Source organism: Sorghum bicolor, chromosome 9 (genome assembly GCF_000003195.3).
Source record: "Sorghum bicolor cultivar BTx623 chromosome 9, Sorghum_bicolor_NCBIv3, whole genome shotgun sequence".
In the NCBI taxonomy this organism is placed as follows: Eukaryota; Viridiplantae; Streptophyta; class Magnoliopsida; order Poales; family Poaceae; genus Sorghum; species Sorghum bicolor.
In genome coordinates, this window is record NC_012878.2 from 53,647,498 (window position 1) to 53,662,300 (window position 14,803).

At 40.7% G+C, this 14,803-nt stretch overlaps 1 long non-coding RNA gene across 1 annotated transcript; it reads right to left on the bottom strand.

The window, feature by feature from the left end:
• LOC110430336 lies at positions 508 to 7,169 on the bottom strand. Its single transcript, XR_002447781.1, has 2 exons — positions 6,904 to 7,169; positions 508 to 6,811 (listed from the first exon to the last, which is right to left on the bottom strand). It is a non-coding gene; the product is annotated as an uncharacterized LOC110430336 (long non-coding RNA).

Consider the following 14,803-nt stretch of genomic DNA (forward strand, 5'->3'; position numbering starts at 1 on the left):
CACATACATAGAATATTAAATATAGATAAAAACAAAAACTAATTACACAGTTTGTCTGTAAATCGCGAGATGATTTTTTTAGCCTAATTACTCTATAATTGGACAATATTTATCAAATAAAAACGAAAGTGCTACAGTGTATCCATCCAAAAAATTTTGTGAACTAAGGCCTTGTTTAGTTGGCAAAATTTTGGTTTTTTGGCTACTGTAGCACTTTCGTTTTTATTCGACAAACATTGTCCAATCACGGAGTAACTAGGCTCAAAAGATTCATCTCATAAATTTCAGATAAACTATATAATTAGTTTTTATTTTTATCTTTATTTAATACTCCATGCATTGTCTCGCCGAATCTGTCACCGTGACAGCTCCAACAGCAGGACTACGTGTGCCAGACTCCTTCGACAGAAGCGAGGAGGCATACCACTCCGAAACAGCGACGACTGTATAGCTGCAAAAAACTCCGATCCAACACATTACAGTCTGCGGAATTTGCAGGCTGGCACATCAACCGAATTCCCATCCATCTTCTTGTGCAGCTCAGGATCATCAACAGCAATGTTTGTTCTACAATTGTCTAGTATCCAAATTGTGCTATGCCTATCCTCAGCTGGGCACTTTGCTTTGATGTGAGGCAACAACTTGTCGATTACATAACGTCTGATGACATCCCTAGTTACAGATATCATTGCCTTTGTTATCATCGTACCACGCGGCCTATTAGCACTTCTTTCTGCAGGCTCTGTTTTTTTTGAACGCAATGGCAGGAGCTCTGCCTTTCAATTAAGTAGGAGACACTTTTCTTTCCTTTTTCTTTATTTGCTTGTTTCTGCAGGCTCTGTAAAAACAAATGGATATAGGCCAATGTTCCCATCGAACGTGCACTCACCCTGAGCATTGAACCTTGGTCGAGCTTATCCAGCAAGAAGTTGTTCAGCACCAGTATTGCCAGCCACGGAAGGAGACATGAACGTCCTAACAACTGGTTCACTTTTGCTAGTTGTCTGTTATCCTGCTCCCTCATCTGCAAGTCTGAACCTAACAACTGGTTCACTTTTGCTAGTTGCCTGTTATCCTGCTCCCTCATCTGCAAGTCTGAACAACCTGAAATGAACAGAACCAGCGGCAGCTACAGAACAGTTAGCCAGCAGATTGCAATGGTAGGGTTATGCTCCTCTTTGAGCTTTCAGCATCCAGCTGTTTGACCAAACCACATTTCTTCCCAGTAGCCTAATGCCAATCATGCAACTGAGCGTCCTGCAGTTCCCTCCACATTTTCGCATCCGGGCTTGGGACCGGCAAAGGCAGTGTTAAACCGCAAACAAACAAACAACAAATCAGGAAAAACAAATAATACCCAACAAAAAAATAATCATGTTCAGACATTTATTTTTTAAAAAAATCTCCTAACCAGTTTGTGCGCCAGACAAAGTAGCTATTCTTTTAGCATATAAACAAGACATAGCTTATGAATGAGCATCGAGAACATGTGTTATGACAAGTTATTTGTGCAAAACAAAAAAGCAGCAAGGAAGATGCTAATGAAAAACCAATAAAACATTCAGGGGATTCTTTTGCAGGCTATAACTTTGATAGAACAATCAATAATCAATAATAAGTAAACCTAGTTCAAATATATGTGAAGTTGTGAGCAGGTATCTGGGATATTGCATCATTGTGTGCCAATCGTAAAACAATCACATGCTTCCACTTAATTTGTCCAATAAAACTAGTGCTCCAGCTAATTTAGCTACCTTGGCCTAGGCAGAAGATGCAGTTAATCTTGTCCAATAAAACTAGTCCTTCAGCTAATTTGGACTAGGCAGAAGATGCTCAATTGCCACAATAACCAGCTCCAACAAAAATCATTCCATGAACAGACTCCAATCAAACCATGCCATGGGAAGGGCAACACCATAGAAATTTCAGGAAGGGCGTAGCTAAAAACCAGCCAGTGTAAACTCATGTAGTCTTTTGTACAGTTAAGATATCCAACATATATATCACAAAAATCTGACCACAGTGAAGCTTCACGAGAACTGATAGGGAAACACAGGTGCCAGCTCGAGTCTAAAGTACCAAGTTTCCTCCCAATGTCCAAATATTAATTGATAACCAGCAATCGAAGTATAAAAAAATATGGTTTAGAATCATTGGTTAATAGTTTGATAAACTGATATTCTTCGTTCTAGCATCCTCATTTCTCAGCTCCAACAAGTGCAGATTATGCAACATGGACATGGTACATTTCAGAGTTTAATATTTAATATACTATTGCCATTGCCTATGTTGCCTGGACCATTTTGCAAGGCACGCAGTTTGGTTCCACCTAACCAAAACCAAATGCAAATCCTAGTGTGAAGTTAACCTAACTACTCAACCACTATAGAACATATATTAAGTTGGCGACAATACAGAGTTGCACAGACAGAAACAATCCCATCCTAGCTTGCATTCAAGTTGACCAAACACCAAACTGTACAGATAACACAAATGGAACCAACCATTCAAGTTCACTCAAGGTCAAGAAACCCACTTCCACTGAGTTTTTACTGCTACAGTCAAATCCTAAAGATCTTCCACTTTAAACACTGAATATCAATGCAACACCCTGAATAATCTGATTGACTCAAACTTCAACCCGAACTTTTGAAATTGAAAATCCATGTTTATAAGCAGTACTGCTAGTCCACAACAGAAATGACCAAACAGCAAGCAAACAGAAGACTCCAGTTCCATCCCAAAGTACAAAGAAGCTTGCATTGCATCACCGAGACGGGCACATAGGCTGGCATAATCAGGAGGCAACAATCGTTCAGCCAAACAAGTTTGTTCAGACAGATTTTCTTTTGGCAGGAACACAGAGCAACATACTTTCTTGGTTTTGATCCACAACAGATAAGATGCACCAGATGGAAGTCCAAAGTGGGGAAATTGCAGAACACAGTTAAAGAAAGGGAGGGCCAATGTCACAAACACCAGACTTGAGTCTGCACAAAATAGAGATGAAGGCATAAAGGATGCAGTAAAAGAGGTGTTCGGTTAGTCCCAGGCAATCATTCTCATGATAACCAACAAAATTAAATAACAGTGTCACATAAGATCAATCTCTCTTTGATTTCAGATATTAGAGCTCAAACAAGAGTATAATTAGTAAGTAACCTAAAAGGAACTGTGCAATAAGACGAACTTGATAATGAAAGACATATATTGAGCGAGTAGGGGTTATACCAAACTAAGTAAAACCAGAAGCAAACCAGGAACTAGATTAAACATTAGTAGGGGTCCTACGGAGAAATTGGAAATCTGGGACCATAAAGAATATGGTGACCACATATGCTCAGGTAAAATATCCTCTTAGAATCTGAATAATTTTGCTCAATGAAGGTATGGATGTCAAGCAAGAGGCAAATAGTGAACCTGCACCATTGGATGAGGCATGTAGGTTAAGGACAGCTTCAAAATAAAGTTAGTGCAAAGGTTTATTTATCACTGGAAGGAAGACTCCATAGGTGGAAACGTCTAGAACTCAGAATGGCTAACCATCCATCCACACTTTAGCTCCAACTGCGAGAATCCAACCAAACATCCATCAACTTATTATATCAGATAAGTGGATCCAAAATAAATGACCGGTATGAGCAAGAGTATTAGGCGTAAACTCTGGTTAATTGAAAAATATTATAAGGTGTGGCTGTGCCCCCATCACTCCTAAGATCCAAGCATTAACGCTCTCAAATAACTGGAAACCAAGCAAACCACCACCAATCCAAATCAATCAAGTTAACTGGAAAGTGATGTGCAGTCAATAGTCAGAATAGTAGTTAGCGCAAACTCTGGGCAGGTTACTAACTAGTGCAAAGCATCTGAACAGCAGGTAAGTCGAAGTAATCAAGCTTGACATTAATGCACTCTATCCAGAAACTCACTGGTTAGCAAAAGTGAAGGTAGCAGAATTCGAAAGATAGGCACATTTTATGATCACGATCAGATTGAACTTCAAAATTGTAAGCAAAACCTATATTTACCAAAGAGCTCATCCATGATTTCTGTCTATTTTGGTTCAGGGATAGGCTTAAAAAACCTTCAAATCCAAGGCGAATCAAATGGCCAGTGGAGCAGGGATGGGCTTTGGAGACGGCACCAATGGTTGAAAATTCTATCTCAGCTTCTGTTTGTCGCATCTGCACAAACTTCAAAGAGTTACTGGTTCAAGGAAGTAACTGGATAGGACTTGATAGAAACGAAGAATTAGAAGCCCCCTTGTTATTTAGACTGTTGCAGCACAAAATAACTCCTAGGCATCCCCCTGCCATCCTTATAGTTTAAGTGGGCTGGAAACATAATAAGGGACTACAGATCAGAACGAATGGAAAGCTATGCAAACCAAATAGACAGAAGTTGAGAAGTGCGAGGTCTAGTCACAATTTTTTCCCAATTTGTTATCTCCGATTGAGGAAAATCCAACTCCAATGTCCTCCTGCATCTCTAAAGGACACGAACACATACCACAGCCAAGTTGAGCTATATACAGTGCTTAATAAATCCAGGATCTCAAACCTTGCTTTTACTATTACTACCAGCAAAATATCCTTGGAGAGCCAGAATGTTAGCCACCATTCAGATCTGAAATCACTGAAAACAAGTGACGAAACTAAAATAACCGGAATGATCTAGACTCATCCTGCAACAGGGATTTCCAATTGCCAAACTCATCCTGCAACCACATGTAAAAGCGAGCACGAAAACATTGATAAAGCCAGACAAAGCATCCACAGATAGAAATCCCAAACCAAACATTATGATTGTTGGACTGCCAATTACTTGAGCTAAAATGATCTGCGAAACACAGAAATGCCAGTAGCACAAGAATTAAAGCTTCGGTCATGATAAAGCAGAAATAAGTTGATTATTAAATGAAAGTTGTGCTTCTACCCATCTCTGCTTGAATCTCCCAAGTCCCAAACATGCTCAGTACCTTCTACCACTGCAGATTAAATTAGAAATACCCGATTTTTAACTCAATAGAAGTATCATGATTCATATACAATTTTGTAAATTTGATAAGGTTAGAAGTACTCCTAACACATATTCCATGTGACAAGCCCATGCAAAAAATATCAGACCTGCAATAATGACCCCGATCATTATCTACTTTGAGGTGAAGAAACTGAACAAACACAATGAGAGTTGAAGGTTGTATGTTTGAATAGACGCAGAGACTGGTTCCTTTTGTGCCCGTGCAAGTTATCACCTAGAGATCTGCAATCAGCGAGACCATCCTCTGTAACTATCTATTTGATTGTGAGATGAGAACACTTAAAAAGCAAGAACACTTCATTAAATGTGGGTTTAGGATAAAGCCTGGTCAATCGCCAATAATGTCAGCTGTAAGTCCTATCTCTGTAGCGATGTCTCCCGGAACTGTCAGATTTACTATAGAAGCATTAATGGTAGCCTACGGGAAAATTCAATTTTCAAAGAACATTGACAAGAGAGGATTGTTATTGAACGGAACCCTGAACAGTTCAGAACTTCTTATTGCTCATGCAGGAGCGAAATCAAACTCAGGCTCCAATCCATCCATATAATCCAGTTGCTGAAGAAAAGCACCAGCACAAATATAAGAAACAAGAAATTTAAACGCGCCAATGAAAGAGCGAAAGGTAGATATATCCAAACGATGTTCTCCGTCTCTCCAAATGCTATGAACTAATGAGTCCAATCATCAATCAAATCTCCAATCTACCTCCAAAACATCACCCTCGGTTGCCTCTGCAGATCCAGCTAACAGCAATTTACGAATTAAGGATAATCAAGCTTCTAATTAGTCCGGTGGCAATCTTCACACCACCATGGTTGACATCAGAATAGCCATATAACAAATCAAAAATAACGAACATAAGCAAACCTCCACCCTTGAATTCAACTGCTCTCACATAACCACCAAGGACCATTCCTTTTGCATATAGGAGGACAAACTCTATAGTGATGTCTCCCAAAACTGCAGATTTACTAACGAAGTATCAAAGGGAGCCTATGAAGGAAGTCAATTTTAGAAGAACAATGACTGGGGAGAGAGGATGGTTAGTGAACAAACACAGGGAACCCTGGACAGTTCCAGTTGCTGGAGAAAACCACCAGCCCCAATATAAAAAAATAAGAATAGCAGCGGACAGAAATTTAAGAGTATGATGATGAATCAATAGAAGAGTGATAGTTAGATATATCCAAACGATCTTCTCCCGATGCTACCAACTCCAGTCCAGTCAACGCCCAAAACATCACCTCTCTTGCCTCTGCAGATCCAGCTAACAACATTTTTCCAATGAAGGACAATCAAGCTTCTAGTTAGTCCGGTGGCGATCTTCACACCACCACCATGATGACATCAAAACAGCCATATACCAAATAGAAAACGAGGAAGGAACCATAAGCAAACCTCCACCCTTCAACTAATCTCTCCATAACCAGCAGGGACCCTTCCTTCTGCATCTGCATCTAAAGTAAGAGGAGGACAAACACCCAAAAAGGCCACAAGCGAGATCAGCCGTTAAAATCTCGAATGGACCGAAGGTCTCGAATCCACCTTGCGCACTATCTGTATCTGATGCCAAATCCACCTTGTGTGTAGGCTAGGATGGCAACTGACTGTATCACACCGAGAGACAGTTGAGCCTGAAACCACCGAATCCATGTCCAAGTGACAAAACCAATGAACCGCCGGATCTGACAGAAGACTGACCTGCCTCCATCTCCTCGCCACACGACGCCATAGGACGCAACTCCCAACACCCAATCGGATCCAATCCTGCAACCCACACGCTGAGAAGGCGAAGACGAAACAGGATCGACACAAAAGCTAGACGAATCGCAATACGCAAGGAACAATAAGCTGCAAACCCGAACAACCCCGCCAACCAAACTCAGGCTCTCGCTCTCCTCGCGCCGCACGAAAGCGAAACGCCCCCAAGGGAATCTGCGAGAGCACGGAAGCGCAACAGCAGCGGAACAAATCAAACCGGAGAAGAAACGAGGAGAGGAAGAGAGTGAAGAAATGGAAAACGCAAACGCGCCGAGGCGACGAAGGGCGAGACGGGATAGGCGAGGCGCTTTCAACACCGACGCGAAGAGAGGAAGAAAACCAGAGCGCGAGGGGAGGAGGTCGTCCGGTGGGCGCTATTTATGGGCGGGGAGAGGCGGTGGTGGAGACGGAGTGGAGGGGAGGGTCAGGGCCGCCTGGCGCGAGCCGGAGAGGAATCCGTGGCGGACACGGCTCTCTTTGGCGCCCCGCTGCGCTGCGCTGGCGTGCGCGGGGACGTTGGCCTTGGCCGCCCGGCAAAGCAAGGGCAAAGCTGGGGGGGTCGCGTCGTGCTCACACCACACGAACGAGCGGACGGCGGCAAAGAGGGATGAATTGGTCGTATCCGGGTTGGTTTTGAGCTGGTCGGCCGCGGTCGGTCGGTTCCGGGTGGTTCGTGGTTGGCGTCTCGGCAACGCGTCGATTCTTCACGTGGTGGTGGCCTGCTAGGAGGCAGCCGCGGACCGGCGGACCGGGAAATTTCTAGGCGCCTCAGGTGTTCCGTTCCGTGGGTGGGCTACACGTGGGACGTGAGGGCATGACCCCCGGTGATTGCCGACCGTGGGCCTAATCCTGTGCGTGAAAACACGCGCTGCTGGGGCCATGCTGTCCGTTAATTTAATAGTTTTTTGTTTTTTATATTTAATGTTTATATATATGCTGTCAAATTTGATATGCTATTTTTTTTTAAAAAAAAATAGTTTTTGAGTGAACTGAACAAGATCCAATAGTCACTTGCTCTTGGCCCAGTAGCAAAATATAGGCCTTGTTTAGTTCCAAAAAAATTTATAAAATTTTTCGGATTCCCCGTCACATCGAATCTTTAGATGTATGCATAGAGTATTAAATATAGGCGAAAATAAAAACTAATTGCACAGTTTGGTCGAAATTAACGAGACGAATCTTTTGAGCCTAGTTAGTCTATGATTGGACAATATTTATCAAATACAAACGAAAGTGCTACAGTGCTCATTTTGCAAAAAATTTTGGAACTAAATAAGGCCATAGCCGAATCAAAAATACCTTTGTCTTTAGGATGAATTGCACACTTCCAACAGGTGTTTTGGAAATGCAGAATTGTTGCTGAGCAGTGGCACTTCAGATTCAAAAAAAAAGAAGCATTTAGCTGAAAAATGGTGCCAAGTCTTTGAGCAGGCGAGACAACAATAGTTTGTCAGAGGAAACTAAACTCATTTTCGGTTCTGCATCACCAGCTGTGTGATGATGTAATAGACAATTTGTAACCACACTACGAGCCGTTTTTGGGCCATCACATAATATATACTCAGGTGGGGAACGCCTTCCCCCGTTGACTATAAAAAATATATATAGGCGAATAGCAAACAAAATAAGGTTAGGGCATTTATAAGAGTGTGCTATTTTTTATATGGCAAATCTTGCGATTTGTCAACTTCTAAAACAATATAAGGAGTAAAAAAATAGCTTCTCTTTAAGAGTTTGTTATTTTGAACTTGGCAAAATGAAAAAAGGAAGGACCACATGATGGTTTTTTTCCTCGGGCCCTACTGATTCCGTGTGCTTCCCCTCCTCCCATTCGCACGAACGATGTCGCCGCCGCATTGTAGCTTCATCGATCGGTTCTCTGGCGTCAGACCTAGCGTGAACCCTAGAAGAACGATGACTACCCACAGCACCGGCCTTGCCCTAGCAGACGGCGACTATCCTAGCTGGGCATGAAGATCGACGATGGGAAAAGAAGGAACCACGTACCTGAACGTTGGACGGCTTAGCTTCACGTCGAGCAGAAATGAAGAACGGAGGTGGCGCGCCTTTTCTTTACACGGACGAATGAGAGACGCGCTTTTTTCTTCGCACGTGTAGAGGAAGGAAAGGCATGAATGCTTCATGCATGCCAAAAATCTATATTTAATGCTTTATATATGTAACACAAAATTCGATATAACGAGATATCTAAATTTTTTTACAAAATTTCTCAGAAATAGACAAAGCCTTAGTGAAACTCGTTTTGAGCATATTCACCGAGCCATAATGAAAGTGTACTTTTGCGTCCACTCATGCAGCTGCACCTACTCATCAGCCGAGAACTAGACAAACTTCTTTCTCACGTTATATATATCTATCCAACAAAGACAGATGAGATATAGCCAACCAAACACATCATATGGGAGTCACGAGAGAAATAGCAAATTCTCTCATATTCTCAAGGAATGGTAGTGCACATATTCCTATACTTTTTTTGACAACAACATATATTATATATTAGAGCAGTCATATTATAAAGAGGTCGTCAAAAAAAGACCTGTATACACCAAGGTTCTGTGATTAGAAAAGAAGACAGTAGCGTCGACTAAGACGTAGAGGAGGACGTGCCTGCCAGCGAGGGGTATACGCAGAGGCGTCATAGGTGCGTTGTAACATCCCAAAAATTCACATTCAAAAATCACTCGCATTAAAAATTATTTTCAAAATATATTTCAAAAAACTATAAAATAATTTGACCTCTATAGTATCTCCATCTAATCCATCCATATTTTTCACGCACAAATAACAGCGAGTACCAGCAAGCTTACATGCAATAAAACATAGCAGTGCACCTACACGAATATATATCTCATGCATGCATGCAGGACGAGCATGCACCGTCCATTTGCATGACACGGTGATTAGGCACCGTCCATTTGCATGCATCGTGCATGCAAATTAGGTACCGACCATGCGCTACAGTAGCATTTTTAATGGCACGCAGATGAGCGCTTTGGCCTATAAAAGCCAGCCTCGGGTGCTCACTCTCACCACCCGAGAAGCACGTTCACTCACTCGCTCACTCACTCTCACTTCGCATATACCGTATACGGCCATACGCACAAACCGAGCTCGACTGTCGTCGCAAGACGAGGTGAGCAGCTCATGAGCATCTTCTTGCTCTTCTCTGTCTTTCTGTAGTATTTTTTTCCTGTATTTTTCCTTGTATTTGTCTATACCGATTCACTGCCAAGAACTCTACGAATAGAACTATGACATACAGAAGAGCTCTAATGACCCCTGCTAATTTCTCTCTAACCATGCATGTGTGGGCCATAAGCATTAACTCCAAATAGTACATGCATGCATGCACTACCAGCCAAACAAATGCCCACGTGAAGCATTCATTCCTTAATCATCGTTAGCTTTTTTCGCATGATTAAATTTCTGCCATTTCACAAATACCATATGCTAACTCTGATTTTAATAATTCTTTTTCTTAAATTCATCTAAAATCATGATCTACCTCTCATATTAATTTCATGATTTTTGGAGCTCATTTAAATTTATGTGATTATTTATCTGTGCTTGTTGTCTGTGTCGTTCGTCGCGTATTTTAGCTGACGGAGTGAACGAGCCGGAAAACGAGAACGTTGGAAACGAGTACCGCGAGTTTGACGCCGAGGACCCGGACTGTCAGCAGGAGTTTGTCGAGGACGCCGACGGAGGCAAGTCCAACCGATTCCTTTGATGCATATTGATCCTATTTTTAAACACAACCTGTAGAAGCCGTTTTAAATATTGCATGTACGATATATGTACGAAGTATTTTTGCTGCTTAGTTAAAACCTGTTGAATAGCCATCCTTGAATTGATATTACCCGGTAATTGTCTTGTTCGAACCTAGAAACAAATAATATGCTATGACAGAAATATTATTATTTAGTATGCTTAGGACTTGTTACTCATCCTGGATACTCATCGCTATATTTTTTCCAAATATAATGATTTTAAAAGTAAAAGGTGTGAGTGGTGAAAATAAATTGTGGGTATTGTGAAAGGGTTAATGAACAAGTTACAGATGTGATTACTATGGAGATGGGACGGATGGGATCTCTTTTGGGGATGCCCTGGTGTTGTGGCTTATACCTTGCGGGGTTAAGCGTGAAGATATCCGCCTTGTCTCGATTAAGGACTGAGTTGATGATTCATCTTGCCTAACTCATTTATCGTACAACCACTCGTCTTGCATGGGAAAGGCTTAGTCTAAATCTCTCTAGTTAGTATGGCAATCACCTGAAGACAGGTGTGCAACGGGACACTAAGTGATGTATGTGAAATTGTGGAAATATATGAAAAGAGCTTTGTGAATTATTGTGGCACCATGAGAGGTGGCCTTAGTGTTCCCGTGGTGAGCGCCATTACTTAGCTATGGAGGGTCATGACTTTGATGGATCTGTGCTTGCACGACGGTGTAAGTTATGGTATCCTACTTGTGGGAAAAGTGTACAACCTTTGCAGAGTGTAAATCTATCTGGATAGCCGTGTCCGCGGTCTCGGACGGGTTATGGTTTGGTTTCAACAACTAGATGATATGGGATGAGTGAAAACATGAGAGTGAGTGTGATTTTGGAAATAAATGGTTGACTGCCATTGTGTTGTGGGAACAAGGGTTCAACAACACTTAAAATTGTGATCAAACCCCCATTTTCAGAAATACTATCATATGTGGAAAAAGAGTTTTTTTACAACAGTATTTGTAAAATGAAACCTTGCATGTGTAAAAAGATAGCTTTATGCAAATAAAACTAAGCCTCATCCTTGGTTTATCCATATGCATATATACTGTTATCCCCTTCCGTAGGGTAAGGTTGGATTTGCTGAGTACTTTGTACTCACCCTTGCTTTATTAAACAGAGGAAGATCCGGACTTCGATCTCGAAGTGGCGTTCGAGTAAGGTCGTGTCTGCACCCAACTAAGCCTGTGGCATTGGGACTCGTCAGATGTTCGATTGTGATATCGTTTGTTTCTGGGTCCTTTGGACCTATGTTGTATTTTGGTATCTTATTATTATAGCGTGTCTTCTTTGTCCACGCTTACCGAGACTACTGCGCTGAAACTTATCTGATGTAATAAATGTGTTACTAGCCTCCTGGGACTAGTATTGTATCACATTTTTTTTAGATAAAGGATATAAAATCCGGCTTCATCTATCCAATGATAGAATCAGACCAATTATTACAACGTCTAGCAAAAGGGCAAAGTTTGCGGTACCCACGTACAGCCACACACGGCTACTAGAACAAAAAGTTATTTTTCTAAACAAAACCAACATGTCTTTGCGAGAGCCATCCGTTGGAACCGAAGAAATCTAAAGCTGACGTCTCCAGATGCTTAGCTACAGAAACTAGTTGATCCTTAAGATCATCATGTCGTTGCAGACTTGCCCATTGACGTAGCCAGTGGGTCCCTCTGAAAAGTACCTGCAAAAGAGATTTTGGTTTGCGTTTATCAAAAACTTTTTCATTCCTTGTTAGCCAAATTGCCCATAATAAAGCAGAAGCTGCTGTTAATAACAATGTATTATACTTTTTGTTCCCCACCTTGGACCAATTTTGAAACAGATCATCTATACTTGTAGGTGGTAAAATTCCAAAAAGTAAATGAATCGAGCGCCACAAAAACTTGGCATAAAAGCACTCAAAGAAGAGGTGTTGAATTGACTCTGTTAAGTGACAGAAACAACATAACTTGTCTCCATGCCAGTTTCTACGAGCTAGGTTGTCTTTCGTAAGAGTGACACCCCTCTTCAAATACCACAAAAATATTTTTATTTTCATCGGTAGCTTTGTTTGCCAAATATCTTGTGACACTTTGACCCCATTGTTAATTAAAGCAGCATATATAGATCTTACTGTGAACGTTCCAGAAGCCATTAAACCCCAAATAAAAGCATCTCGTTCCTCAACTAAGTTAACTTGTTGCAAAGAAGCGACAATACGCTGCCAATTGGCTAGGTTTGTACCCACTAAATTCCTTCGAAAAGTGACATTTAGTATGGGAGAACTCATAACTGACGCAATAGAGTCCTGCTTCCTTCTTACAATATTAAACAAAGAAGGAAACTTGTCTTTAAGTGGTCTATTACCTAGCCAAGTGTCAAACCAAAATCTAGTCTGAGAACCATCTTTGACCTTAAAATGTCCCAACCCTAAAAAGATATCCTTGACATTCATAAGACTTTTCCAGAAGTGTGAGTCACCAGGCTTTTTCTCACAACTACCTAAGGTTTTATTTTTAATATATTTATTTCTTAGTAATTCTTGCCACATACCATCCTCGTTTAGTAATTTGAACAACCATTTGCTAAGCAAACACTGATTCTGAATTTACAAATTCTGAATCCCCAATCCACCTTGGTCCCTAGGTTGGCATATAATTTCCCACTTAACTAACCTATACTTTTTTTATGCTGATCATTTTGCCAATAAAAACGGGACCTAAAATAATCCAGTTTTTCCAAAACTCCACGTGGCAATTCAAAGAAAGACATCATAAACATAGGTAGGCTGGAAAGTACTGAATTTATTAGTACTAACCGGCCACCAGATGTTAACATCTTTCCTTTCCAGCCACTTAACCTTTTCTCAATCCGTTCCTCAATGGCCTTCCAGTCTCTGTTAAAGAGCTTCCTAAAATGCATAGGAATACCTAGGTAACGAAAAGGGTATTTGCCCACCACACATCCAAAAAGTTGCGAATAAAACTCTTCGTGATCTTTAGCTTGGCCAAAGCAAAAAATTTCGCTTTTGTGAAAATTTATTTTTAAGCCTGATAGTTGCTCGAAAGTGCATAGCAATAGCTTCATATTGACAGCTTTCTCAACATCATGACTCATAAAGATCACCGTGTCATCCGCATACTGAAGGGTGGACAAACCATCTTGGATGAGATGAGGTATAACCCCTTCGACCTGTCCTACATCCTTTGCTCTGGCAATTAATATGGCCAACATGTCCACCACTATATTAAAAAGTATTGGAGACATGGGTCACCTTGCCTTAAGCCTTTTTTTGTCTGGAAGTAAGGCCCTAATTGGTCATTGACTTTAATATTAACATTACCGCCTTGTGTGAAATGCTTTATCCATTCACACCACTGTTGTGAAAAGCCTTTCATTCTTAATGTCTGTTGTAAAAAACTCCAATTGACTTTATGGGTGCACCAAGATAGATTGAACCGCGCAACACGATGGTGAAAGAGGGTCAATAGAGACGTCTAAAAGGAAATATGCCGACAATAGAAGGATGATGTAGTTGACATTATCGAAGGTAGATGAAGCTCAATCCAAAGACCTAGGTGGAGGCAGTAACGTCAATCCCACACCAAAGAAGTAGTTGTGCAAATGAAGCAGGTAGAATCGGGGGCTGTAGAGCAAGCTCAACACAGGCACTAAAAAGGAGACAGAGAAACCTCTGTCTAAAGAAAAAACAAGTAGCCATGTGAGTGCCATACTAAATTAGAGCAACTCCAACAGATATGCTATCCATGTTATCTAGATTTTTTTTACATTTTCAAAGTGAAAATTAAAGTCCATCAGGTGTGCTATCTGGTTTACTAAAATAACAAGTTTGCTATTTCTAAACTTTCGCTTGTCATATATAGCATATCGTCTTCACTAGCTATCCTATACAAAGATTGTTGTGGAACTCTATGCTTGAGTGATTTTTTTATTTTACACAATGGCTAAATCTTGTAGTTTAGAATATAATTTTACCTAGTCTCTTGGAGATGCTCTTAGGACACAAAAGAAAACCAAAAAATAAAATAAAATAAATGAAGTAATATATAGTAGTCTCAATTCCTTTGTATAAGATGTATACATATATTATAAATCATATAAGATATGTAAACTTTAATTTTTTTCACCATTAATTTTACTAATAATTTTAATTATTATAATATAGACTCGATACTATTAAATACTTAGATTTGTA